At 52.8% G+C, this 25,933-nt stretch overlaps 4 non-coding genes across 4 annotated transcripts; all 4 read right to left on the bottom strand.

The window, feature by feature from the left end:
• Window positions 1-1,974: 1,974 nt before the first annotated feature.
• TRNAN-GUU (transfer RNA asparagine (anticodon GUU)) lies at window positions 1,975-2,048 on the bottom strand. Its single transcript has one exon. It is a non-coding gene; the product is annotated as a tRNA-Asn (tRNA).
• A 1,105-nt stretch (window positions 2,049-3,153) lies between these two features.
• TRNAN-GUU (transfer RNA asparagine (anticodon GUU)) lies at window positions 3,154-3,227 on the bottom strand. Its single transcript has one exon. It is a non-coding gene; the product is annotated as a tRNA-Asn (tRNA).
• A 75-nt stretch (window positions 3,228-3,302) lies between these two features.
• On the bottom strand, window positions 3,303-3,376 carry TRNAN-GUU (transfer RNA asparagine (anticodon GUU)). The gene has a single exon. It is a non-coding gene; the product is annotated as a tRNA-Asn (tRNA).
• A 4,039-nt stretch (window positions 3,377-7,415) lies between these two features.
• Window positions 7,416-7,489, bottom strand: TRNAN-GUU (transfer RNA asparagine (anticodon GUU)). Its single transcript has one exon. It is a non-coding gene; the product is annotated as a tRNA-Asn (tRNA).
• Window positions 7,490-25,933: the final 18,444 nt, after the last annotated feature.

Genomic DNA, 25,933 nt, shown 5'->3' on the forward strand with positions numbered 1-25,933 from the left:
CCACTCTCACCACCATCAGAACATATCATCAAAGCTATCACCACAAAGAAAAAAAAGCGCCGCACCACCATCGGGTGGGCTCGAAACTCCAACCTTTCGGTTAACAGCCGATCGCGCTAGCCAATTGCGCCATGGAGACAGTCGTGCTCCACTCTCACCACAATCAGAACATATCTTCAAAGCTATTACCACAAAGAAAAAAGCAACACACCGCTCCTGGGAGGGCTCGAACCTCCAACGTTTCGGTTAACAGCCGATCGCGCAAGCCAATTGCGCCACGGAGACAGTCCTGCTCCACTCTCACCACCATCAGAACATATCTTCAAAGCTATCAGTGCAAAGAAAAAAGCAACACACCACTCCCGGGAGCGCTCGAAACTCCAACCTTTCGGTTAACAGCCGATCGCGCTAGCCCATTCCGCCACGGGGACAGTCGTGCTCCACTCTCACCACCGTCAGACCATTTCTTCAGAGCTATCGCCCCAAAGAAAGAAAAAGCGCCGCACCACCACCGGGTGGGCTCGAACCTCCAACCTTTCGGTTAACAGCCGATCGCGCTAGCCAATTGCGCCATGGAGACAGTCTTGCTCCACTCTCACCACCATCAGAACATATCTTCAAAGCTATCAGCGCAAAGAAAAAAAGCGCCGCACCACCACCAGGTGGGCTCGAAACTCAAACCTTTCGGTTAACAGCCGATCGCGCTAGCCAATTGCGCCATGGAGACAGTCCTGCTCCACTCTCACCACCATCAGAACATATCTTCAAAGCTATTACCACAAAGAAAAAAGCAACACACCACCACCGGGTGGGCTCGAACCTCCAACCTTTCGGTTAACAGCCGATCGCGCTAGCCAATTGCGCCAGGGAGACAGTCCTGCTCCACTCTCACCGCCATCAGAACATATCTTCAAAGCTATCAGCCCAAAGAAAAAAAAGCACCGCACCACCACCGGGTGGGCTCGAACCTCCAACCATTCGTTTAACAGCCAATCGCGCTAGCCAATTGCGCCACGGAGACAGTCCTGCTCCACTCTCACCACCATCAGAACATATCTTCAAAGCTATCAGCACAAAGAAAAAAAAGCGCCGCACCACCACCGGGTGGGCTCGAAACTCCAACCTTTCGGTTAACAGCCGATCGCGCTAGCCAATTGCGCCATGGAGACAGTCCTGCTCCACTCTCACCACCATCAGAAGATATCTTCAAAGCGATTACCACAAAGAAAAAAGCAACACACCACTCCTGGGAGGGCTCGAACCTCCAACCTTTTGGTTAACAGCCGATCGCGCAAGCCAATTGGCCACGGAGACAGTCCTGCTCCACTCTCACCACCATCAGAACATAATTCAATGCTATTACCACAAAGAAAAAAGCAACACACCACTCCTGGGAGGGCTCGACACTCCAACCTTTCGGTTAACAGCCGATCGCGCTAGCCCATTGCGCCACGGAGATAGCCTTGCTCAACTCTCAACACCATCAGAACACAACTTCAAAGCTATTATTGCAAAGAAAAAAAGCGCCGCACCACCACCGGGTGGGCTCGAACCTCCAACCTTTCGGTTAAAAGCCGATCGCGCTAGCCAATCGCGCCACGGAGACAGTCCTGCTCCACTTTCACCACCATCAGAACATATCTTCAAAGCTATTAGTGCAAAGAAAAAAGCAACACACCATTCCCGGGAGGGCTCGAACCTCCAACTTTTTGGTTAACAGCCGATCGCGCTAGCCAATGGCGCCACGGGGACAGTCCTGCTCCACTCTCACCACCGTCAGAACATTTCTTCAGAGCTATGAGCCCAAAGAAAAAAAGCGCCGCACCACCACCGGGTGGGCTCGAACCTCCATCCTTTCGGTTAACAGCCGATCGCGCTAGCCAATTGCGCCACAGAGACAGTCGTGCTCCACTCTCACCACCGTCAGACCATTTCTTCAGAGCTATCGCCCCAAAGAAAGAAAAAGCGCCGCACCGCCACCGGGAGGGCTCGAACCTCCAACCTTTCGGTTAACAGCCGATCGCGCTAGCCAATTGCGCCACGGAGACAGTCCTGCTCCACTCTCACCACCGTCAGAAGATTTCTTCAGAGCTATCAGCCCAAAGAAAAAAAGCGCCGCACCACCACCGGGTGGGCTCGAAACTCCAACCTTTCGGCTAACAGCCGATCGCGCTAGCCCATTGCGCCACGGAGACAGTCTTGCTCCCTTCTCACCACCATCAGAACATATCTTCAAAGCTATCAGCCCAAAGAAAAAAAAGCGCCGCACCACCACCGGGTGGGCTCGAACCTCCAACCTTTCGGTTAACAGCTGATCACGCAAGCCAATTGCGCCACGGAGACAGTCCTGCTCCACTCTCACCACTATCAGAACATATCTTCAAAGCTATCAGTGCAAAGAAAAAAAAGCGCCGCACCACCACCGGGTGGTGCTCGAACCTCCAACCTTTCGGTCAACAGCCGATCGCGCAAGCCAATTGCGCCACGAAGACAGTCATGCTCCACTCTCACCACCATCAGAACATATCTTCAAAGCTATCAGTGCAAAGAAAAAAGCAACACACCACTCCCGGGAGGGTTCGAAACTCCAACCTTTCGGTTAACAGCCAATCGCGCTAGCCAATTGCGCCACGGAGACAGTCCTGCTCCACTCTCACCACCATCAGAACATATTATCAAAGCTATCACCACAAAGAAAAAAAAGCGCCGCACCACCATCGGGTGGGCTCGAAACTCCAACCTTTCGGTTAACAGCCGATCGCGCTAGCCAATTGCGCCATGGAGACAGTCGTGCTCCACTCTCACCACCATCAGAACATATCTTCAAAGCTATTACCACAAAGAAAAAAGCAACACACCACTCCTGGGAGGGCTCGAACCTCCAACCTTTCGGTTAACAGCCGATTGCGCAAGCCAATTGCGCCACGGAGACAGTCCTGCTCCACTCTCACCACCATCAGAACATATCTTCAAAGCTATCAGTGCAAAGAAAAAACCAACACACCACTCCCGGGAGGGCTCGAAACTCCAACCTTTCGGTTAACAGCCGATCGCGCTAGCCAATTGCGCCACAGAGACAGTCGTGCTCAACTCTCACCACCGTCAGACCATTTCTTCAGAGCTATCGCCCCAAAGAAAGAAAAAGCGCCGCACCGCCACCGGGAGGGCTCGAACCTCCAACCTTTCGGTTAACAGCCGATCGCGCTAGCCAATTGCGCCACGGAGACAGTCCTGCTCCATTCTCACCACCGTCAGAACATTTCTTCAGAGCTATCGCCCCAAAGAAAGAAAAAGCGCCGCACCGCCACCGGGAGGGCTCGAACCTCCAACCTTTCGGTTAACAGCCGATCGCGCTAGCCAATTGCGCCACGGAGACAGTCCTGCTCCATTCTCACCACCATCAGAACATATCTTCAAAGCTATCAGCCCAAAGAAAAAAAAGCGCCGCACCACCACCGGGTGGGCTCGAACCTCCAACCTTTCGGTTAACAGCTGATCACGCAAGCCAATTGCGCCACGGAGACAGTGCTGCTCCACTCTCACCACTATCAGAACATATCTTCAAAGCTATCAGTGCAAAGAAAAAAAAGCGCCGCACCACCACCGGGTTGTGCTCGAACCTGCAACCTTTCGGTTAATAGCCGATCGCGCAAGCCAATTGCGCCACGAAGACAGTCATGCTCCACTCTCACCACCATCAGAACATATCTTCAAAGCTATCAGTGCAAAGAAAAAAGCAACACACCACTCCCGGGAGGGTTCGAAACTCCAACCTTTCGGTTAACAGCCAATCGCGCTAGCCAATTGCGCCACGGAGACAGTCCTGCTCAACTCTCACCACCATCAGAACATATCATCAAAGCTATCACCACAAAGAAAAAAAAGCGCCACACTACCATCGGGTGGGCTCGAAACTCCAACCTTTCGGTTAACAGCCTATCGCGATAGCCAATTGCGCCATGGAGACAGTCGTGCTCCACTCTCACCACCATCAGAACATATCTTCAAAGCTATTACCACAAAGAAAAAAGCAACACACCACTCCTGGGAGGGCTCGAACCTCCAACCTTTCGGTTAACAGCCGATTGCGCAAGCCAATTGCGCCATGGAGACAGTCCTGCTCCACTCTCACCACCATCAGAACATATCTTCAAAGCTATCAGTGCAAAGAAAAAAGCAACACACCACTCCCGGGAGGGCTCGAAACTCCAACCTTTCGGTTAACAGCCGATCGCGCTAGCCCTTTCCGCCACGGGGACAGTCGTGCTCCACTCTCACCACCGTCAGACCATTTCTTCAGAGCTATCGCCCCAAAGAAAGAAAAAGCGCCGCACCACCACCGGGTGGGCTCGAACCTCCAACCTTTCGGTTAACAGCCGATCGCGCTAGCCATTTGCGCCACGGAGACAGTCCTGCTCCACTCTCAACACCATCAGAACATATCTTCAAAGCTATCAGTGCAAAGAAAAAAGCAACACACCACTCCCGGGATGGCTCGAAACTCCAACCTTTCGGTTAACAGCCGATCGCGCTAACCCATTGCGCCACGGGGACAGTCTTGCTCCACTCTCACCACCATCAGAACATATCTTCAAAGCTATCAGCGCAAAGAAAAAAAGCACCGCACCACCACCGGGTGGGCTCGAACCTCCAACCTTTCGGTTAAAAGCCGATCGCGCTAGCCAATCGCGCCACGGAGACAGTCCTGCTCCACTTTCACCACCATTAGGACATATCTTCAAAGCTATTAGTGCAAAGAAAAAAGCAACACACCATTCCCGGGAGGGCTCGAAACTCCAACCCTTCGGTTTACAGCCGATCGCGCTAGCCCATTGCGCCACGAGGACAGTCTTGCTCCACTCTCACCACCATCAGAACATATCTTCAAAGCTATCAGCACAAAGAAAAATCAAGCGCCGCACCACCACCGGGTGGGCTCGAACCTCCAACCTTTCGGTTAACAGCCGATCGCGCTAGCCAATTGCGCCAGGGAGACAGTCCTGCTCCACTCTCACCACCATCAGAACATATCTTCAAAGCTATCAGCCCAAAGAAAAAAAGCACCGCACCACCACCGGGTGGGCTCGAACCTCCAACCTTTCGGTTAACAGACGATCGCGCTAGCCAATTGCGCCACGAAGACAGTCCTGCTGCACTCTCACCACCATCAGAACATATCTTCAAAGCTATTACCGCAAAGAAAAAAGCAACACACCACTCCCGGGAGGGCTCGCAATTCCAACCTTTCGGTTAACAGCCGATCGCGCTAGCCCATTGCGCCACGGAGACAGTCTTGCTCCACTCTCACCACCATCGGAACACTTCTTCAAACAATCAACGCAGAGAAAAAAAACGCCGCACCACCACCGGGTGGGCTCGAAACTCCAACATTTCGGTTGACAGCCGATCGTGCTTGCCCATTGCGCCACGGGGACAGTCTTGCTACACTCTCACCACCATCAGAACATATCTTCAAAGCTATCAGCGCAAAGAAATAAAAGCGCCGCACCACCACCGGGTGGGCTCGAACCTCCATTCTTTCGGTTAACAGCCGATCGCGCAAGCCAATTGCGCCACGGAGACAGTCCTGCTCCACACTCACCACCATCAGAATATATCTTCAAAGCTATCAGCGCAAAGAAAAAAGGAACACACCACTCCCGGGAGGGCTCGAAACTCCAATCTTTCGGTTAACAGCCGATCGCGCTAGCCAATTGCGCCACGGAGACAGTCCTGCTCTACTCTCACCACCATCAGAACATATCTTCAAAGCTATCAGCCCAAAAAAAAAAGCGCCGCACCACCACCGGGTGGGCTCGAGCCTCCAAATTTTCTGTTAACAGCCGATCACGCTAGCCAATTGCGTCACGGAGACAGTCCTGCTCTACTCTCACCACCATCAGAACATATCTTCAAAGCTATCAGTGCAAAGAAAAAAGCAACACACCACTCCCGGGAGGGTTCGAAACTCCAACCTTTCGGTTAACAGCCAATCGCGCTAGCCAATTGCGCCACGGAGACAGTCCTGCTCCACTCTCACCACCATCAGAACATATTATCAAAGCTATCACCACAAAGAAAAAAAAGCGCCGCACCACCATCGGGTGGGCTCGAACCTCCAACCTTTCGGTTAACAGACGATCGCGCTAGCCAATTGCGCCACGAAGACAGTCCTGCTGCACTCTCACCGCCATCAGAACATATCTTCAAAGCTATTACCGCAAAGAAAAAAGCAACACACCACTCCCGGGAGGGCTCGCAATTCCAACCTTTCGGTTAACAGCCGATCGCGCTAGCCCATTGCGCCACGGAGACAGTCTTGCTCCACTCTCACCACCATCGGAACACTTCTTCAATCAACGCAGAGAAAAAAAACGCCGCACCACCACCGGGTGGGCTCGAAACTCCAACATTTCGGTTGACAGCCGATCGTGCTTGCCCATTGCGCCACGGGGACAGTCTTGCTACACTCTCACCACCATCAGAACATATCTTCAAAGCTATCAGCCCCCAGAAAAAAAGCGCCGCACCACCACCGGGTGGGCTCGAACCTCTAACTTTTCGGTTAACAGCCGATCGCGCTAGCCGATTGCGCCACAGAGACAGTCGTGCTCCTCTCTCAACCACCGTCAGACCATTTCTTCAGAGCTATCACCCCAAAGAAAAAAAAGCGCCGCACCACCACCGGGTGGTGCTCGAACCTCCAACCTTTCGGTTAACAGCCGATCGCGCAAGCCAATTGCGCCACGAAGACAGTCATGCTCCACTCTCACCACCATCAGAACATATCTTCAAAGCTATCAGTGCAAAGAAAAAAGCAACACACCACTCCCGGGAGGGTTCGAAACTCCAACCTTTCGGTTAACAGCCAATCGCGCTAGCCAATTGCGCCACGGAGACAGTCCTGCTCCACTCTCACCACCATCAGAACATATTATCAAAGCTATCACCACAAAGAAAAAAAAGCGCCGCACCACCATCGGGTGGGCTCGAAACTCCAACCTTTCGGTTAACAGCCGATCGCGCTAGCCAATTGCGCCATGGAGACAGTCGTGCTCCACTCTCACCACCATCAGAACATATCTTCAAAGCTATTACCACAAAGAAAAAAGCAACACACCACTCCTGGGAGGGCTCGAACCTCCAACCTTTCGGTTAACAGCCGATTGCGCAAGCCAATTGCGCCACGGAGACAGTCCTGCTCCACTCTCACCACCATCAGAACATATCTTCAAAGCTATCAGTGCAAAGAAAAAAGCAACACACCACTCCCGGGAGGGCTCGAAACTCCAACCTTTCGGTTAACAGCCGATCCCGCTAGCCAATTGCGCCACAGAGACAGTCGTGCTCCACTCTCACCACCGTCAGACCATTTCTTCAGAGCTATCGCCCCAAAGAAAGAAAAAGCGCCGCACCGCCACCGGGAGGGCTCGAACCTCCAACCTTTCGGTTAACAGCCGACTGCGCTAGCCAATTGCGCCACGGAGACAGTCCTGCTCCATTCTCACCACCGTCAGAACATTTCTTCAGAGCTATCAGCCCAAAGAAAAAAAAGCGCCGCACCACCACCGGGTGGGCTCGAAACTCCAACCTTTCGGTTAACAGCCGATCGCGCTAGCCAATTGCGTCACGGAGACAGTCCTGCTCTACTCTCACCACCATCAGAACATATCTTCAAAGCTATCAGCCCCCAGAAAAAAAGCGCCGCACCACCACCGGGTGGGCTCGAACCTCTAACTTTTCGGTTAACAGCCGATCGCGCTAGCCAATTGCGCCACAGAGACAGTCGTGCTCCTCTCAACCACCGTCAGACCATTTCTTCAGAGCTATCACCCCAAAGAAAAAAAAGCGCCGCACCACCGCCGAGTGGGCACGAACCTCCAACCTTTCGGTTAACAGCCGATCACGCAAGCCAATTGCGCCACGGAGACAGTCCTGCTCCACTCTCACCACTATCAGAACATATCGTCAAAGCTATCAGTGCAAAAAAAAAAAAGTGCCGCACCACCACCGGGTGGTGCTCGAACCTCCAACCTTTCGGTTAACAGCCGTCCGCGCAAGCCAATTGCGCCACGAAGACAGTCCTGCTCCACTCTCACCACAATCAGAACATATCTTCAAAGCTATCAGTGCAAAGAAAAAAGCAACACACCACTCCCGGGAGGGTTCGAAACTCCAACCTTTCGGTTAACAGCCAATCGCGCTAGCCAATTGCGCCACGGAGACAGTCCTGCTCCACTCTCACCACCATCAGAACATATCATCAAAGCTATCACCACAAAGAAAAAAAAGCGCCGCACCACCATCGGGTGGGCTCGAAACTCCAACCTTTCGGTTAACAGCCGATCGCGCTAGCCAATTGCGCCATGAAGACAGTCGTGCTCCACTCTCACAACCATCAGAACATATCTTCAAAGCTATTACCACAAAGAAAAAAGCAACACACCAATCCTGGGAGGGCTCGAACCTCCAACCTTTCGGTTAACAGCCGATCGCGCAAGCCAATTGCGCCACGGAGACAGTCCTGCTCCACTCTCACCACCATCAGAACATATCTTCAAAGCTATCAGTGCAAAGAAAAAAGCAACACACCACTCCCGGGAGGGCATGAAACTCCAACCTTTCGGTTAACAGCCGATCGCGCTAGCCCATTCCGCCACGGGGACAGTCGTGCTCCACTCTCACCACCGTCAGACCATTTCTTCAGAGCTATCGCCCCAAAGAAAGAAAAAGCACCGCACCACCACCGGGTGGGCTCGAACCTCCAACCTTTCGGTTAACAGCCGATCGCGCTAGCCAATTGCGCCACGGAGACAGTCCTGCTCCACTCTCACCACCATCAGAACATATCTTCAAAGCTATCAGTGCAAAGAAAAAAGCAACACACCACTCCCGGGATGGCTCGAAACTCCAACCTTTCGGTTAACAGCCGATCGGGCTAACCCATTGCGCCACGGGGACAGTCTTGCTCCACACTCACCATCATCAGAACATATCCTCAAAGCTATCAGCGCAAAGAAAAAAAAGCGCCGCACCACCACCGGGTGGGCTCGAACCTCCAACCTTTCGGTTAACAGCCGATTGCGCTAGCCAATTGCGCCACAGAGACAGTCGTGCTCCTCTCAACCACCGTCAGACCATTTCTTCAGAGCTATCACCCCAAAGAAAAAAAAGCGCCGCACCACCGCCGAGTGGGCACGAACCTCCAACCTTTCGGTTAACAGCCGATCACGCAAGCCAATTGCGCCACGGAGACAGTCCTGCTCCACTCTCACCACTATCAGAACATATCGTCAAAGCTATCAGTGCAAAAAAAAAAAAGTGCCGCACCACCACCGGGTGGTGCTCGAACCTCCAACCTTTCGGTTAACAGCCGTCCGCGCAAGCCAATTGCGCCACGAAGACAGTCCTGCTCCACTCTCACCACAATCAGAACATATCTTCAAAGCTATCAGTGCAAAGAAAAAAGCAACACACCACTCCCGGGAGGGTTCGAAACTCCAACCTTTCGGTTAACAGCCAATCGCGCTAGCCAATTGCGCCACGGAGACAGTCCTGCTCCACTCTCACCACCATCAGAACATATCATCAAAGCTATCACCACAAAGAAAAAAAAGCGCCGCACCACCATCGGGTGGGCTCGAAACTCCAACCTTTCGGTTAACAGCCGATCGCGCTAGCCAATTGCGCCATGAAGACAGTCGTGCTCCACTCTCACAACCATCAGAACATATCTTCAAAGCTATTACCACAAAGAAAAAAGCAACACACCAATCCTGGGAGGGCTCGAACCTCCAACCTTTCGGTTAACAGCCGATCGCGCAAGCCAATTGCGCCACGGAGACAGTCCTGCTCCACTCTCACCACCATCAGAACATATCTTCAAAGCTATCAGTGCAAAGAAAAAAGCAACACACCACTCCCGGGAGGGCATGAAACTCCAACCTTTCGGTTAACAGCCGATCGCGCTAGCCCATTCCGCCACGGGGACAGTCGTGCTCCACTCTCACCACCGTCAGACCATTTCTTCAGAGCTATCGCCCCAAAGAAAGAAAAAGCACCGCACCACCACCGGGTGGGCTCGAACCTCCAACCTTTCGGTTAACAGCCGATCGCGCTAGCCAATTGCGCCACGGAGACAGTCCTGCTCCACTCTCACCACCATCAGAACATATCTTCAAAGCTATCAGTGCAAAGAAAAAAGCAACACACCACTCCCGGGATGGCTCGAAACTCCAACCTTTCGGTTAACAGCCGATCGGGCTAACCCATTGCGCCACGGGGACAGTCTTGCTCCACTCTCACCATCATCAGAACATATCTTCAAAGCTATCAGCGCAAAGAAAAAAAAGCGCCGCACCACCACCGGGTGGGCTCGAACCTCCAACCTTTCGGTTAACAGCCGATTGCGCTAGCCAATTGCGCCAGGGAGACAGTCCTGCTCCACTCTCACCGCCATCAGAACATATCTTCAAAGCTATCAGCCCAAAGAAAAAAAAGCACCGCACCACCACCGGGTGGGCTCGAACCTCCAACCTTTCGTTTAACAGCCAATCGCGCAAGCCAATTGCGCCAAGGAGACAGTCCTGCTCCACTCTCACCACCATCAGAACATATCTTCAAAGCTATCAGCACAAAGAAAAAAAAGCGCCGCACCACCACAGGGTGGGCTCGAAACTCCAACCTTTTGGTTAACAGCAGATCGCGCAAGCCAATTGCGCCACGGAGACAGTCCTGCTCCACTCTCACCACCATCAGAACATATCATCAAAGCTATCAGCACAAAGAAAAAAAAGTGCCGCACCACCCCCGGGTGGGCTCGAAACTCCAACCTTTCGGTTAACAGCCGATCGCGCTAGCCAATTGCGCCTTGGAGACAGTCCTGCTCCACTCTCACCACCATCAGAACATATCTTCAAAGCTATCAGCCCAAAGAAAAAAAAGCACCGCACCACCACCGGGTGGGCTCGAACCTCCAACCTTTCGGTTAACAGACGATCGCGCTAGCCAATTGCGCCACGAAGACAGTCCTGCTGCACTCTCACCACCATCAGAACATATCTTCAAAGGTATTACCGCAAAGAAAAAAGCAACACACCACTCCCGGGAGGGCTCGCAATTCCAACCTTTCGGTTAACAGCCGATCGCGCTAGCCCATTGCGCCACGGAGACAGTCTTGCTCCACTCTCACCACCATCGGAACACATCTTCAAACAATCGACGCAGAGAAAAAAAAACGCTGCACCACCACCGGGTGGGCTCGAAACTCCAACATTTCGGTTGACAGCCGATCGTGCTTGCCCATTGCGCCACGGGGACAGTCTTGCTACACTCTCACCACCATCAGAACATATCTTCAAAGCTATCAGCGCAAAGAAATAAAAGCGCCGCACCACCACCGGGTGGGCTCGAACCTCCATTCTTTCGGTTAACAGCCGATCGCGCAAGCCAATTGCGCCACGGAGACAGTCCTGCTCCACACTCACCACCATCAGAATATATCTTCAAAGCTATCAGCGCAAAGAAAAAAGGAACACACCACTCCCGGGAGGGCTCGAAACTCCAATCTTTCGGTTAACAGCCGATCGCGCTAGCCAATTGCGCCACGGAGACAGTCCTGCTCTACTCTCACCACCATCAGAACATATCTTCAAAGCTATCAGCCCAAAGAAAAAAAAGCGCCGCACCACCACCGGGTGGGCTCGAGCCTCCAAATTTTCTGTTAACAGCCGATCACGCTAGCCAATTGCGTCACGGAGACAGTCCTGCTCTACTCTCACCACCATCAGAACATATCTTCAAAGCTATCAGCCCCCAGAAAAAAAGCGCCGCACCACCACCGGGTGGGCTCGAACCTCTAACTTTTCGGTTAACAGCCGATCGCGCTAGCCAATTGCGCCACAGAGACAGTCGTGCTCCTCTCAACCACCGTCAAACCATTTCTTCAGAGCTATCACCCCAAAGAAAAAAAAAGCGCCGCACCACTCCCGGGAGGGTTCGAAACTCCAACCTTTCGGTTAACAGCCAATCGCGCTAGCCAATTGCGCCACGGAGACAGTCCTGCTCCACTCTCACCACCATCAGAACATATCATCAAAGCTATCACCACAAAGAAAAAAAAGCGCCGCACCACCATCGGGTGGGCTCGAAACTCCAACCTTTCGGTTAACAGCCGATCGCGCTAGCCAATTGCGCCATGAAGACAGTCGTGCTCCACTCTCACAACCATCAGAACATATCTTCAAAGCTATTACCACAAAGAAAAAAGCAACACACCAATGCTGGGAGGGCTCGAACCTCCAACCTTTCGGTTAACAGCCGATCGCGCAAGCCAATTGCGCCACGGAGACAGTCCTGCTCCACTCTCACCACCATCAGAACATATCTTCAAAGCTATCAGTGCAAAGAAAAAAGCAACACACCACTCCCGGGAGGGCTGGAAACTCCAACCTTTCGGTTAACAGCCGATCGCGCTAGCCCATTCCGCCACGGGGACAGTCGTGCTCCACTCTCACCACCGTCAGACCATTTCTTCAGAGCTATCGCCCCAAAGAAAGAAAAAGCACCGCACCACCACCGGGTGGGCTCGAACCTCCAACCTTTCGGTTAACAGCCGATCGCGCTAGCCAATTGCGCCACGGAGACAGTCCTGCTCCACTCTCACCACCATCAGAACATATCTTCAAAGCTATCAGTGCAAAGAAAAAAGCAACACACCACTCCCGGGATGGCTCGAAACTCCAACCTTTCGGTTAACAGCCGATCGGGCTAACCCATTGCGCCACGGGGACAGTCTTGCTCCACTCTCACCACCATCAGAACATATCTTCAAAGCTATCAGCGCAAAGAAAAAAAAGCGCCGCACCACCACCGGGTGGGCTCGAACCTCCAACCTTTCGGTTAACAGCCGATTGCGCTAGCCAATTGCGCCAGGGAGACAGTCCTGCTCCACTCTCACCGCCATCAGAACATATCTTCAAAGCTATCAGCCCAAAGAAAAAAAAGCACCGCACCACCACCGGGTGGGCTCGAACCTCCAACCTTTCGTTTAACAGCCAATCGCGCAAGCCAATTGCGCCAAGGAGACAGTCCTGCTCCACTCTCACCACCATCAGAACATATCTTCAAAGCTATCAGCACAAAGAAAAAAAAGCGCCGCACCACCACAGGGTGGGCTCGAAACTCCAACCTTTTGGTTAACAGCAGATCGCGCAAGCCAATTGCGCCACGGAGACAGTCCTGCTCCACTCTCACCACCATCAGAACATATCTTCAAAGCTATCAGCACAAAGAAAAAAAAGCGCCGCACCACCCCCGGGTGGGCTCGAAACTCCAACCTTTCGGTTAACAGCCGATCGCGCTAGCCAATTGCGCCTTGGAGACAGTCCTGCTCCACTCTCACCACCATCAGAACATATCTTCAAAGCTATCAGCCCAAAGAAAAAAAAGCACCGCACCACCACCGGGTGGGCTCGAACCTCCAACCTTTCGGTTAACAGACGATCGCGCTAGCCAATTGCGCCACGAAGACAGTCCTGCTGCACTCTCACCACCATCAGAACATATCTTCAAAGCTATTACCGCAAAGAAAAAAGCAACACACCACTCCCGGGAGGGCTCGCAATTCCAACCTTTCGGTTAACAGCCGATCGCGCTAGCCCATTGCGCCACGGAGACAGTCTTGCTCCACTCTCACCACCATCGGAACACATCTTCAAACAATCAACGCAGAGAAAAAAAACGCCGCACCACCACCGGGTGGGCTCGAAACTCCAACATTTCGGTTGACAGCCGATCGTGCTTGCCCATTGCGCCACGGGGACAGTCTTGCTACACTCTCACCACCATCAGAACATATCTTCAAAGCTATCAGCGCAAAGAAATAAAAGCGCCGCACCACCACCGGGTGGGCTCGAACCTCCATTCTTTCGGTTAACAGCCGATCGCGCAAGCCAATTGCGCCACGGAGACAGTCCTGCTCCACACTCACCACCATCAGAATATATCTTCAAAGCTATCAGCGCAAAGAAAAAAGGAACACACCACTCCCGGGAGGGCTCGAAACTCCAATCTTTCGGTTAACAGCCGATCGCGCTAGCCAATTGCGCCACGGAGACAGTCCTGCTCAACTCTCACCACCATCAGAACATATCTTCAAAGCTATCAGCCCAAAGAAAAAAAAGCGCCGCACCACCACCGGGTGGGCTCGAGCCTCCAAATTTTCTGTTAACAGCCGATCACGCTAGCCAATTGCGTCACGGAGACAGTCCTGCTCTACTCTCACCACCATCAGAACATATCTTCAAAGCTATCAGCCCCCAGAAAAAAAGCGCCGCACCACCACCGGGTGGGCTCGAACCTCTAACTTTTCGGTTAACAGCCGATCGCGCTAGCCAATTGCGCCACAGAGACAGTCGTGCTCCTCTCAACCACCGTCAGACCATTTCTTCAGAGCTATCACCCCAAAGAAAAAAAAGCGCCGCACCACTCCCGGGAGGGTTCGAAACTCCAACCTTTCGGTTAACAGCCAATCGCGCTAGCCAATTGCGCCACGGAGACAGTCCTGCTCCACTCTCACCACCATCAGAACATATCATCAAAGCTATCACCACAAAGAAAAAAAAGCGCCGCACCACCATCGGGTGGGCTCGAAACTCCAACCTTTCGGTTAACAGCCGATCGCGCTAGCCAATTGCGCCATGAAGACAGTCGTGCTCCACTCTCACAACCATCAGAACATATCTTCAAAGCTATTACCACAAAGAAAAAAGCAACACACCAATCCTGGGAGGGCTCGAACCTCCAACCTTTCGGTTAACAGCCGATCGCGCAAGCCAATTGCGCCACGGAGACAGTCCTGCTCCACTCTCACCACCATCAGAACATATCTTCAAAGCTATCAGTGCAAAGAAAAAAGCAACACACCACTCCCGGGAGGGCTGGAAACTCCAACCTTTCGGTTAACAGCCGATCGCGCTAGCCCATTCCGCCACGGGGACAGTCGTGCTCCACTCTCACCACCGTCAGACCATTTCTTCAGAGCTATCGCCCCAAAGAAAGAAAAAGCACCGCACCACCACCGGGTGGGCTCGAACCTCCAACCGTTCAGTTAACAGCCGATCGCGCTAGCCAATTGCGCCACGGAGACAGTCCTGCTCCACTCTCACCACCATCACAACATATCTTCAAAGCTATCAGTGCAAAGAAAAAAGCAACACACCACTCCCGGGATGGCTTGAAACTCCAACCTTTCGGTTAACAGCCGATCGGGCTAACCCATTGCGCCACGGGGACAGTCTTGCTCCACTCTCACCACCACCAGAACATATCTTCAAAGCTATCAGCTCAAAGAAAAAAAAGCGCCGCACCACCACCGGGTGGGCTCGAACCTCCAACCTTTCGGTTAACAGCCGATTGCGCTAGCCAATTGCGCCAGGGAGACAGTCCTGCTCCACTCTCACCGCCATCAGAACATATCTTCAAAGCTATCAGCCCAAAGAAACAAAAGCACCGCACCACCACCGGGTGGGCTCGAACCTCCAACCTTTCGTTAAACAGCCAATCGCGCAAGCCAATTGCGCCAAGGAGACAGTCCTGCTCCACTCTCACCACCATCAGAACATATCTTCAAAGCTATCAGCACAAAAAAAAGCGCCGCACCACCACAGGGTGGGCTCGAAACTCCAACCTTTTGGTTAACAGCCATCGCGCAAGCCAATTGCGCCACGGAGACAGTCCTGCTCCACTCTCACCACCATCAGAACATATCTTCAAAGCTATCAGCACAAAGAAAAAAAAGCGCCGCACCACCCCCGGGTGGGCTCGAAACTCCAACCTTTTGGTTAACAGCCGATCGCGCTAGCCAATTGCGCCATGGAGACAGTCCTGCTCCACTCTCACCACCATCAGAAAATAATTCAAAGCTATTACTACCAAGAAAAAAGCAACACACCACTCCTGGGAGGGCTCGAAACTCCAACCTTTCGGTTAACAGCCGATCGCGCTAGCCCATTGAGCCACGGAGATAGCCTTGCTCCACTCTCAACACCATCAGAACATATCTTCAAAGCTATCAGCCCAAAGAAAAAAAAGCGCCGCACCACTACCAGGTGGGCTCAAACCTCCAACCTTTCGGTTAACGGCCGATCGCGCTAGCCAATTGCGCAACGGAGACAATCATGCTCCACGCTCACCACCATCGGAAAATATCTTCGAAGCTATCAGCGCAAAGAAAAAAGCAACACACCCCACCCGGGAGGGCTCGAACCTCCAACTTTTTGGTTAACAGCCGATCGCACTAGCCAATGGCGCCACGGGGACAGTCCTGCTCCACTCTCACCACCGTCAGAACATATCTCCAAAGCTATCAGCACAAAGAAAAAAAAGCGCCACATCATCACCGGGTGGGCTCGAACCTCCAACCTTTCGGTTAACAGCCGATCGCGCTAGCCAACTGCGCCACGGAGACAGTCGTGCTCCACACTCACCACCATCAGAACATATCTTCAAAGCTATCAGCGCAAAGAAAAAAGGAACACACCACTCCCGGGAGGGCTCGAAACTCCAATCTTTCGGTTAACAGCCGATCGCGCTAGCCAATTGCGCCACGGAGACAGTCCAGCTCTGCTCTCACCACCATCAGAACATATCTTCAAATCTATCAGCCCAAAGAAAAAAAAGCGCCGCACCACCACCGGGTGGGCTCGAACCTCCAAATTTTCTGTTAACAGCCGATCACGCTAGCCAATTGCGTCACGGAGACAGTCCTGCTCTACTCTCACCACCACCAGAACATATCTTCAAAGCTATCAGCCCCCAGAAAAAAAGCGCCGCACCACCACCGGGTGGGCTCGAACCTCTAACTTTTCGGTTAAAAGCCGATCGCGCTAGCCAATTGCGCCACAGAGACAGTCGTGCTCCACTCTCACCACCGTCAGACCATTTCTTCAGAGCTATCGCCCCAAAGAAAAAAAAGCGCCGCACCACCCCCGGGTAGGCTCGAACCTCCAACCTTTCGGTTAACAGCCGATCGCGCTAGCCAATTGCGCCATGGAGACAGTCCTGCTCCACTCTCAGCACCATCAGAACATATCTTCAAAGCTATCAGCACAAAGAAAAAAAGCGCCACACCATCACCGGGTGGGCTCGAACCTCCAACCTTTCGGTTAAAAGCCGATCGCGCTAGCCAACTGCGCCACGGAGACAGTCGTGCTCCACTCTCACCACCATCAAAACATATCTTCAAAGCTATCAGCGCAAAGAAAAAAGCAACACACCACTCCCGGGAGGGCTTGAAACTCCAACCTTTCGGTTAACAGCCGATCGGGCTAACCCATTGCGCCACGGGGACAGTCTTGCTCCACTCTCACCACCACCAGAACATATCTTCAAAGCTATCAGCTCAAAGAAAAAAAAGCGCCGCACCACCACCGGGTGGGCTCGAACCTCCAACCTTTCGGTTAACAGCCGATTGCGCTAGCCAATTGCGCCAGGGAGACAGTCCTGCTCCACTCTCACCGCCATCAGAACATATCTTCAAAGCTATCAGCCCAAAGAAACAAAAGCACCGCACCACCACCGGGTGGGCTCGAACCTCCAACCTTTCGTTAAACAGCCAATCGCGCAAGCCAATTGCGCCAAGGAGACAGTCCTGCTCCACTCTCACCACCATCAGAACATATCTTCAAAGCTATCAGTGCAAAGAAAAAAGCAACACACCACTCCCGGGAGGGCTGGAAACTCCAACCTTTCGGTTAACAGCCGATCGCGCTAGCCCATTCCGCCACGGGGACAGTCGTGCTCCACTCTCACCACCGTCAGACCATTTCTTCAGAGCTATCGCCCCAAAGAAAGAAAAAGCACCGCACCACCACCGGGTGGGCTCGAACCTCCAACCGTTCGGTTAACAGCCGATCGCGCTAGCCAATTGCGCCACGGAGACAGTCCTGCTCCACTCTCACCACCATCACAACATATCTTCAAAGCTATCAGTGCAAAGAAAAAAGCAACACACCACTCCCGGGATGGCTTGAAACTCCAACCTTTCGGTTAACAGCCGATCGGGCTAACCCATTGCGCCACGGGGACAGTCTTGCTCCACTCTCACCACCACCAGAACATATCTTCAAAGCTATCAGCTCAAAGAAAAAAAAGCGCCGCACCACCACCGGGTGGGCTCGAACCTCCAACCTTTCGGTTAACAGCCGATTGCGCTAGCCAATTGCGCCAGGGAGACAGTCCTGCTCCACTCTCACCGCCATCAGAACATATCTTCAAAGCTATCAGCCCAAAGAAACAAAAGCACCGCACCACCACCGGGTGGGCTCGAACCTCCAACCTTTCGTTAAACAGCCAATCGCGCAAGCCAATTGCGCCAAGGAGACAGTCCTGCTCCACTCTCACCACCATCAGAACATATCTTCAAAGCTATCAGCACAAAAAAAAGCGCCGCACCACCACAGGGTGGGCTCGAAACTCCAACCTTTTGGTTAACAGCCATCGCGCAAGCCAATTGCGCCACGGAGACAGTCCTGCTCCACTCTCACCACCATCAGAACATATCTTCAAAGCTATCAGCACAAAGAAAAAAAAGCGCCGCACCACCCCCGGGTGGGCTCGAAACTCCAACCTTTTGGTTAACAGCCGATCGCGCTAGCCAATTGCGCCATGGAGACAGTCCTGCTCCACTCTCACCACCATCAGAAAATAATTCAAAGCTATTACTACCAAGAAAAAAGCAACACACCACTCCTGGGAGGGCTCGAAACTCCAACCTTTCGGTTAACAGCCGATCGCGCTAGCCCATTGAGCCACGGAGATAGCCTTGCTCCACTCTCAACACCATCAGAACATATCTTCAAAGCTATCAGCCCAAAGAAAAAAAAGCGCCGCACCACTACCAGGTGGGCTCAAACCTCCAACCTTTCGGTTAACGGCCGATCGCGCTAGCCAATTGCGCAACGGAGACAATCATGCTCCACGCTCACCACCATCGGAAAATATCTTCGAAGCTATCAGCGCAAAGAAAAAAGCAACACACCCCACCCGGGAGGGCTCGAACCTCCAACTTTTTGGTTAACAGCCGATCGCACTAGCCAATGGCGCCACGGGGACAGTCCTGCTCCACTCTCACCACCGTCAGAACATATCTCCAAAGCTATCAGCACAAAGAAAAAAAAGCGCCACATCATCACCGGGTGGGCTCGAACCTCCAACCTTTCGGTTAACAGCCGATCGCGCTAGCCAACTGCGCCACGGAGACAGTCGTGCTCCACACTCACCACCATCAGAACATATCTTCAAAGCTATCAGCGCAAAGAAAAAAGGAACACACCACTCCCGGGAGGGCTCGAAACTCCAATCTTTCGGTTAACAGCCGATCGCGCTAGCCAATTGCGCCACGGAGACAGTCCAGCTCTGCTCTCACCACCATCAGAACATATCTTCAAATCTATCAGCCCAAAGAAAAAAAAGCGCCGCACCACCACCGGGTGGGCTCGAACCTCCAAATTTTCTGTTAACAGCCGATCACGCTAGCCAATTGCGTCACGGAGACAGTCCTGCTCTACTCTCACCACCACCAGAACATATCTTCAAAGCTATCAGCCCCCAGAAAAAAAGCGCCGCACCACCACCGGGTGGGCTCGAACCTCTAACTTTTCGGTTAAAAGCCGATCGCGCTAGCCAATTGCGCCACAGAGACAGTCGTGCTCCACTCTCACCACCGTCAGACCATTTCTTCAGAGCTATCGCCCCAAAGAAAAAAAAGCGCCGCACCACCCCCGGGTAGGCTCGAACCTCCAACCTTTCGGTTAACAGCCGATCGCGCTAGCCAATTGCGCCATGGAGACAGTCCTGCTCCACTCTCAGCACCATCAGAACATATCTTCAAAGCTATCAGCACAAAGAAAAAAAGCGCCACACCATCACCGGGTGGGCTCGAACCTCCAACCTTTCGGTTAAAAGCCGATCGCGCTAGCCAACTGCGCCACGGAGACAGTCGTGCTCCACTCTCACCACCATCAAAACATATCTTCAAAGCTATCAGCGCAAAGAAAAAAGCAACACACCACTCCCGGGAGGGCTCGAACCTCCAACCTTTCGGTTAACAGCCGAACGCGTAAGCCAATTGCACCACGAAGACAGTCCTGCTCCACTCTCACCACCGTCAAAACATTTATTCAGAGCTATCACCCCAAAGAAAAAAAGCGCCGCACCACCACCGGGAGGGCTCGAAACTCCAACCTTTCGGTTAACAGCCGATCGCGCTAGCCCATTGCGCCACGGAGACAGTCCTGCTCCACTCTCACCACCATCAGAACATATCTTCAAAGCTATCAGCGCAAAGAAAAAAGCAACACACCACTCCCGGGAGGGCTCGAAACTCGAACCTTTCGGTTAACAGCCGATCGCGCTAGCCCTTTGCGCCACGGAGACAGTCTTGCTCCGCTCTCACCACCATTAGAACATATCTTCAAAGCTATCAGCCCAAAGAAAAAAAAGCGCCGCACCACCACCGGGTGGGCTCGAAACTCCAACCTTTCGGTTAACAGCCGATCGCGCTAGCCAATTGCGCCATTGAGACAGTCCTGCTCCACTCTCACCACCATCAGAACATATCTTAAAAGCTATTACCACAAAGAAAAAAAGCAACACACCACTCCCGGAAGGGCTCGAAACTCCAACCTTTCGGTTAACAGCCGATCGCGCAAGCCAAATGCGCCACGGAGACAGTCCTGCTCCACTCTCACCACCATATGAACATATCTTTCAAGCTATCAGCCCAAAGAAAAAAAAAGCGCCGCATCACCACCAGGTGGGCTCGAACCTCCAACCTTTCGGTTAACGGCCGATCGCGCTAGCCAATTGCGCAACGGAGACAATCGTGCTCCACGCTCACCACCATCGGAAAATATCTTCGAAGCTATCAGCGCAAAGAAAAAAGCAACACACCCCACCCGGGAGGGCTCGAACCTCCAACTTTTTGGTTAACAGCCGATCGCGCTAGCCAATGGCGCCACGGGGACAGTCCTGCTCCACTCTCACCACCGTCAGAACATTTCTTCAGAGCTATCAGCCCAAAGAAAAAAAGCGCCGCACCACCACCGGGTGGGCTCGAACCTCCAACCTTTCAATTAACAGCCGATCGCGCTAGCCAATTGCGCCACAGAGACAGTCGTGCTCCACTCTCACCACCGTCAGACCATTTCTTCAGAGCTATCGCCCCAAAGAAAGTAAAAGCGCCGCACCGCCACCGGGTGGGCTCGAACCTCCAACCTTTCGGTTAACAGCCGATCGCGCTAGCCAATAGCGCCACGGAGACAGTCCTGCTCCACTCTCACCACCATCAGAACATTTCTTCAGAGCTATCAGCCCAAAAAAAAGCGCAGCACCACCACCGGGTGGGCTCGAAACTCCAACCGTTCGGTTAACAGCCGATCGCGCTAGCCAATTGCGCCATGGAGACAGTCCTGCTCTACTCTCACGACCTTCAGAACATATCTTCAAAGCTATTACCACAAAAAAAGCAACACACCACACCCGGGAGGGCTCGAAACTCCAACCTTTCGGTTAACAGCCGATCGCGCTAGCCCATTGCGCCACGGAGACGGCCTTGCTCCCTTCTCACCACCATCAGAACATATCTTCAAAGCTATCAGCCCAAAGAAAAAAAAGCGCCCCACCACCACCGGGGGGTGCTCGAACCTCCAACCTTTCGGTTAACAGCCGATCGCGCAAGCCAATTGCGCCACGAAGACAGTCCTGCCCCACTCTCACCACCATCAGAACATATCTTCAAAGCTATCAGTGCAAAGAAAAAAAGCAACACACCACTCCCGGGAGGGCTCGAAACTCCAACCTTTCGGTTAACAGCCAATCGCGCTAGCCAATTGCGCCACGGAGACAGTCTTGCTCCACTCTCACCACCATCAGAACATATCTTCAAAGCTATCAGTGCAAAGAAAAAAAAGCGCCGCACCACCATCGGGTGGGCTCGAAACTCCAACCTTTCGGTTAACAGCCGATCGCGCTAGCCAATTGCGCCATGGAGACAGTCCTGCTCCACTCTCACCACCATCAGAACATATCTTAAAAGCTATTACCACAAAGAAAAAAAGCAACACACCACTCCCGGAAGGGCTCGAAACTCCAACCTTTCGGTTAACAGCCGATCGCGCAAGCCATTTGCGCCACGGAGACAGTCCTGCTCCACTTTCACCACCATCACAACATATCTTCAAAGCTATCAGTGCAAAGAAAAAAGCAACACACCACTCCCGGGAGGGCTTGAAACTCCAACCTTTCGGTTAACAGCCGATTGCGGTAGCCCATTGCGCCACGGGGACAGTCTTGCTCCACTCTCACCACCATCAGAACATATCTTCAAAGCTATCAGTGCAAAGAAAAAAAAGCGCCGCACCACCACCGGGTGGGCTCGAACCTCCAACCTTTCGGTTAACAGCCGATCGCGCAAGCCAATTGCGCCACGGAGACAGTCCTGCTCCACTCTCACCACCGTCAAAACATTTATTTAGAGCTATCACCCCAAAGAAAAAAAAGCGCCGCACCACCAAACCAAATCAATAAAGTTTTTCCAAACCAAACCAAAACCACCGGGAGGGCTCGAAACTCCAACCTTTCGGTTAACAGCCGATCGCGCTAGCCAACTGCGCCACGGAGACAGTCGTGCTCCACTCTCACCACCATCAAAACATATCTTCAAAGCTATCAGCGCAAAGAAAAAAGCAACACACCACTCCCGGGAGGGCTCGAAACTCGAACCTTTCGGTTAACAGCCGATCGCGCTAGCCCTTTGCGCCACGGAGACAGTCTTGCTCCGCTCTCACCACCATCAGAACATATCTTCAAAGCTATCAGCCCAAAGAAAAAAAGCGCCGCACCACCACCGGGTGGGCTCGAAACTCCAACCTTTCGGTTAACAGCCGATCGCGCTAGCCAATTGCGCCATTGAGACAGTCGTGCTCCACTCTCACCACCATCAGAACATATCTTAAAAGCTATTACCACAAAGAAAAAAAGCAACACACCACTCCCGGAAGGGCTCGAAACTCCAACCTTTCGGTTAACAGCCGATCGCGCAAGCCATTTGCGCCACGGAGACAGTCCTGCTCCACTTTCGCCACCATCACAACATATCTTCAAAGCTATCAGTGCAAAGAAAAAAGCAACACACCACTCCCGGGAGGGCTTGAAACTCCAACCTTTCGGTTAACAGCCGATCGCGGTAGCCCATTGCGCCACGGGGACAGTCTTGCTCCACTCTCACCACCATCAGAACATATCTTCAAAGAAAATGCAAAGAAAAAAAAGCGCCGCACCACCACCGGGTGGGCTCGAACCTCCAACTTTTCGGTTAACAGCCGATCGCGCAAGCCAAATGCGCCACGGAGACAGTCCTGCTCCACTCTACCAACCGTCAAAACATTTATTTAGAGCTATCACCCCAAAGAAAAAAAAGCGCCGCACCACCACCGGGAGGGCTCGAAACTCCAACCTTTCGGTTAACAGCCGATCGCGCTAGCCCATTGCGCCACGGAGACAGTCTTGCTTCACTCTCACCACCATCAGAACATATCTTCAAAGCTATCAGCACAAAGAAAAAAAAAGCGCCGCACCACCACCGGGTGGGCTCGAACCTCCAAACTTTCGGTTAACAGCCGATCGCGCTAGCCAATTGCGCCACGGAGACACTCCTGCTCCACTCTCACCACCATCAGAACATATCTTCAAAGCTATCAGCGCAAAGAAAAAAGCAACACACCACTCCCGGGCGGGCTCGAAACTCCAACCTTTCGGTTAACAGCCGATCGGGCTAGCCCATTGCGCCACGGAGACAAACTTGCTCCCTTCTCACCTCCATCAGAACATATCTTCAAAGCTATCAGCCCAAAGAAAAAAAAGCGCCGAACCACCACCGGGTGGGCTCGAACCTCCAACCTTTTGGTTAACAGCCGATCACACTAGCCAATTGCGCCACGGAGACAGTCGCGCTCCACTCTTACCACCATCGGAACATATCTTCAAAGCTATCAGCACAAAGAAAAAAGCAACACACCACTCCCGGGAGGGCTCGAACCTCCAACTTTTCGGTTAACAGCCGATCGCGCTGGCCAATTGCGCCACGGAGACAGTCCTGCTCCACTCTCACCACCATATGAACATATCTTTCAAGCTATCAGCCCAAAGAAAAAAAAAGCGCCGCATCACCACCAGGTGGGCTCGAACCTCCAACCTTTCGGTTAACGGCCGATCGCGCTAGCCAATTGCGCAACGGAGACAATCGTACTCCACGCTCACCACCATCGGAAAATATCTTCGAAGCTATCAGCGCAAAGAAAAAAGCAACACACCCCACCCGGGAGGGCTCGAACCTCCAACTAACGTTTTGGTTAACAGCCGATCGCGCTAGCCAATGGCGCCACGGGGACAGTCCTGCTCCACTCTCACCACCGTCAGAACATTTCTTCAGAGCTATCAGCCCAAAGAAAAAAAAGCGCCGCACCACCACCGGGTGGGCTCGAACCTCCAACCTTTCGATTAACAGCCGATCGCGCTAGCCAATTGCGCCACAGAGACAGTCGTGCTCCACTCTCACCACCGTCAGACCATTTCTTCAGAGCTATCGCCCCAAAGAAAGTAAAAGCGCCGCACCGCCACCGGGTGGGCTCGAACCTCCAACCTTTCGGTTAACAGCCGATCGCGCTAGCCAATAGCGCCACGGAGACAGTCCTGCTCCACTCTCACCACCATCAGAACATTTCTTCAGAGCTATCAGCCCAAAAAAAGCGCCGCACCACCACCGGGTGGGCTCGAAACTCCAACCTTTCGGTTAACAGCCGATCGCGCTAGCCAATTGCGCCATGGAGACAGTCCTGCTCCACTCTCACCACCTTCAGAACATAGCTTCAAAGCTATTACCACAAAAAAAGCAACACACCACACACGGGAGGGCTCGAAACTCCAACCTTTCGGTTAACAGCCGATCGCGCTAGCCCATTTCGCCACGGAGACAGTCTTGCTCCCTTCTCACCACCATCAGAACATATCTTCAAAGCTATCAGCCCAAAGAAAAAAAAGCGCCGCACCACCACCGGGTGGGCTCGAACCTCCAACCTTTCGGTTAACAGCCGATCACGCAAGCCAATTGCGCCACGGAGACAGTCCTGCTCCACTCTCACCACTATCAGAACATATCTTCAAAGCTATCAGTGCAAAGAAAAAAAAGCGCCGCACCACCACCGGGGGGTGCTCGAACCTCCAACCTTTCGGTTAACAGCCGATCGCGCAAGCCAATTGCGCCACGAAGACAGTCCTGCTCCACTCTCACCACCATCAGATCATATCTTCAAAGCTATCAGTGCAAAGAAAAAAGCAACACACCACTCCCGGGAGGGTTCGAAACTCCAACCTTTCGGTTAACAGCCAATCGCGCTAGCCAATTGCGCCACGGAGACTGTCTTGCTCCACTCTCACCACCATCAGAACATATCATCAAAGCTATCACCACAAAGAAAAAAAAGCGCCGCACCACCATCGGGTGGGCTCGAAACTCCAACCTTTCGGTTAACAGCCGATCGCGCTAGCCAATTGCGCCATGGAGACAGTCGTGCTCCACTCTCACCACAATCAGAACATATCTTCAAAGCTATTACCACAAAGAAAAAAGCAACACACCGCTCCTGGGAGGGCTCGAACCTCCAACCTTTCGGTTAACAGCCGATCGCGCAAGCCAATTGCGCCACGGAGACAGTCCTGCTCCACTCTCACCACCATCAGAACATATCTTCAAAGCTATCAGTGCAAAGAAAAAAGCAACACAACACTCCCGGGAGCGCTCGAAACTCCAACCTTTCGGTTAACAGCCGATCGCGCTAGCCCATTCCGCCACGGGGACAGTCGTGCTCCACTCTCA

This window comes from Rhipicephalus microplus, unplaced genomic scaffold (assembly GCF_043290135.1).
Source record: "Rhipicephalus microplus isolate Deutch F79 unplaced genomic scaffold, USDA_Rmic scaffold_39, whole genome shotgun sequence".
Lineage (NCBI taxonomy): Eukaryota > Metazoa > Arthropoda > Arachnida > Ixodida > Ixodidae > Rhipicephalus > Rhipicephalus microplus.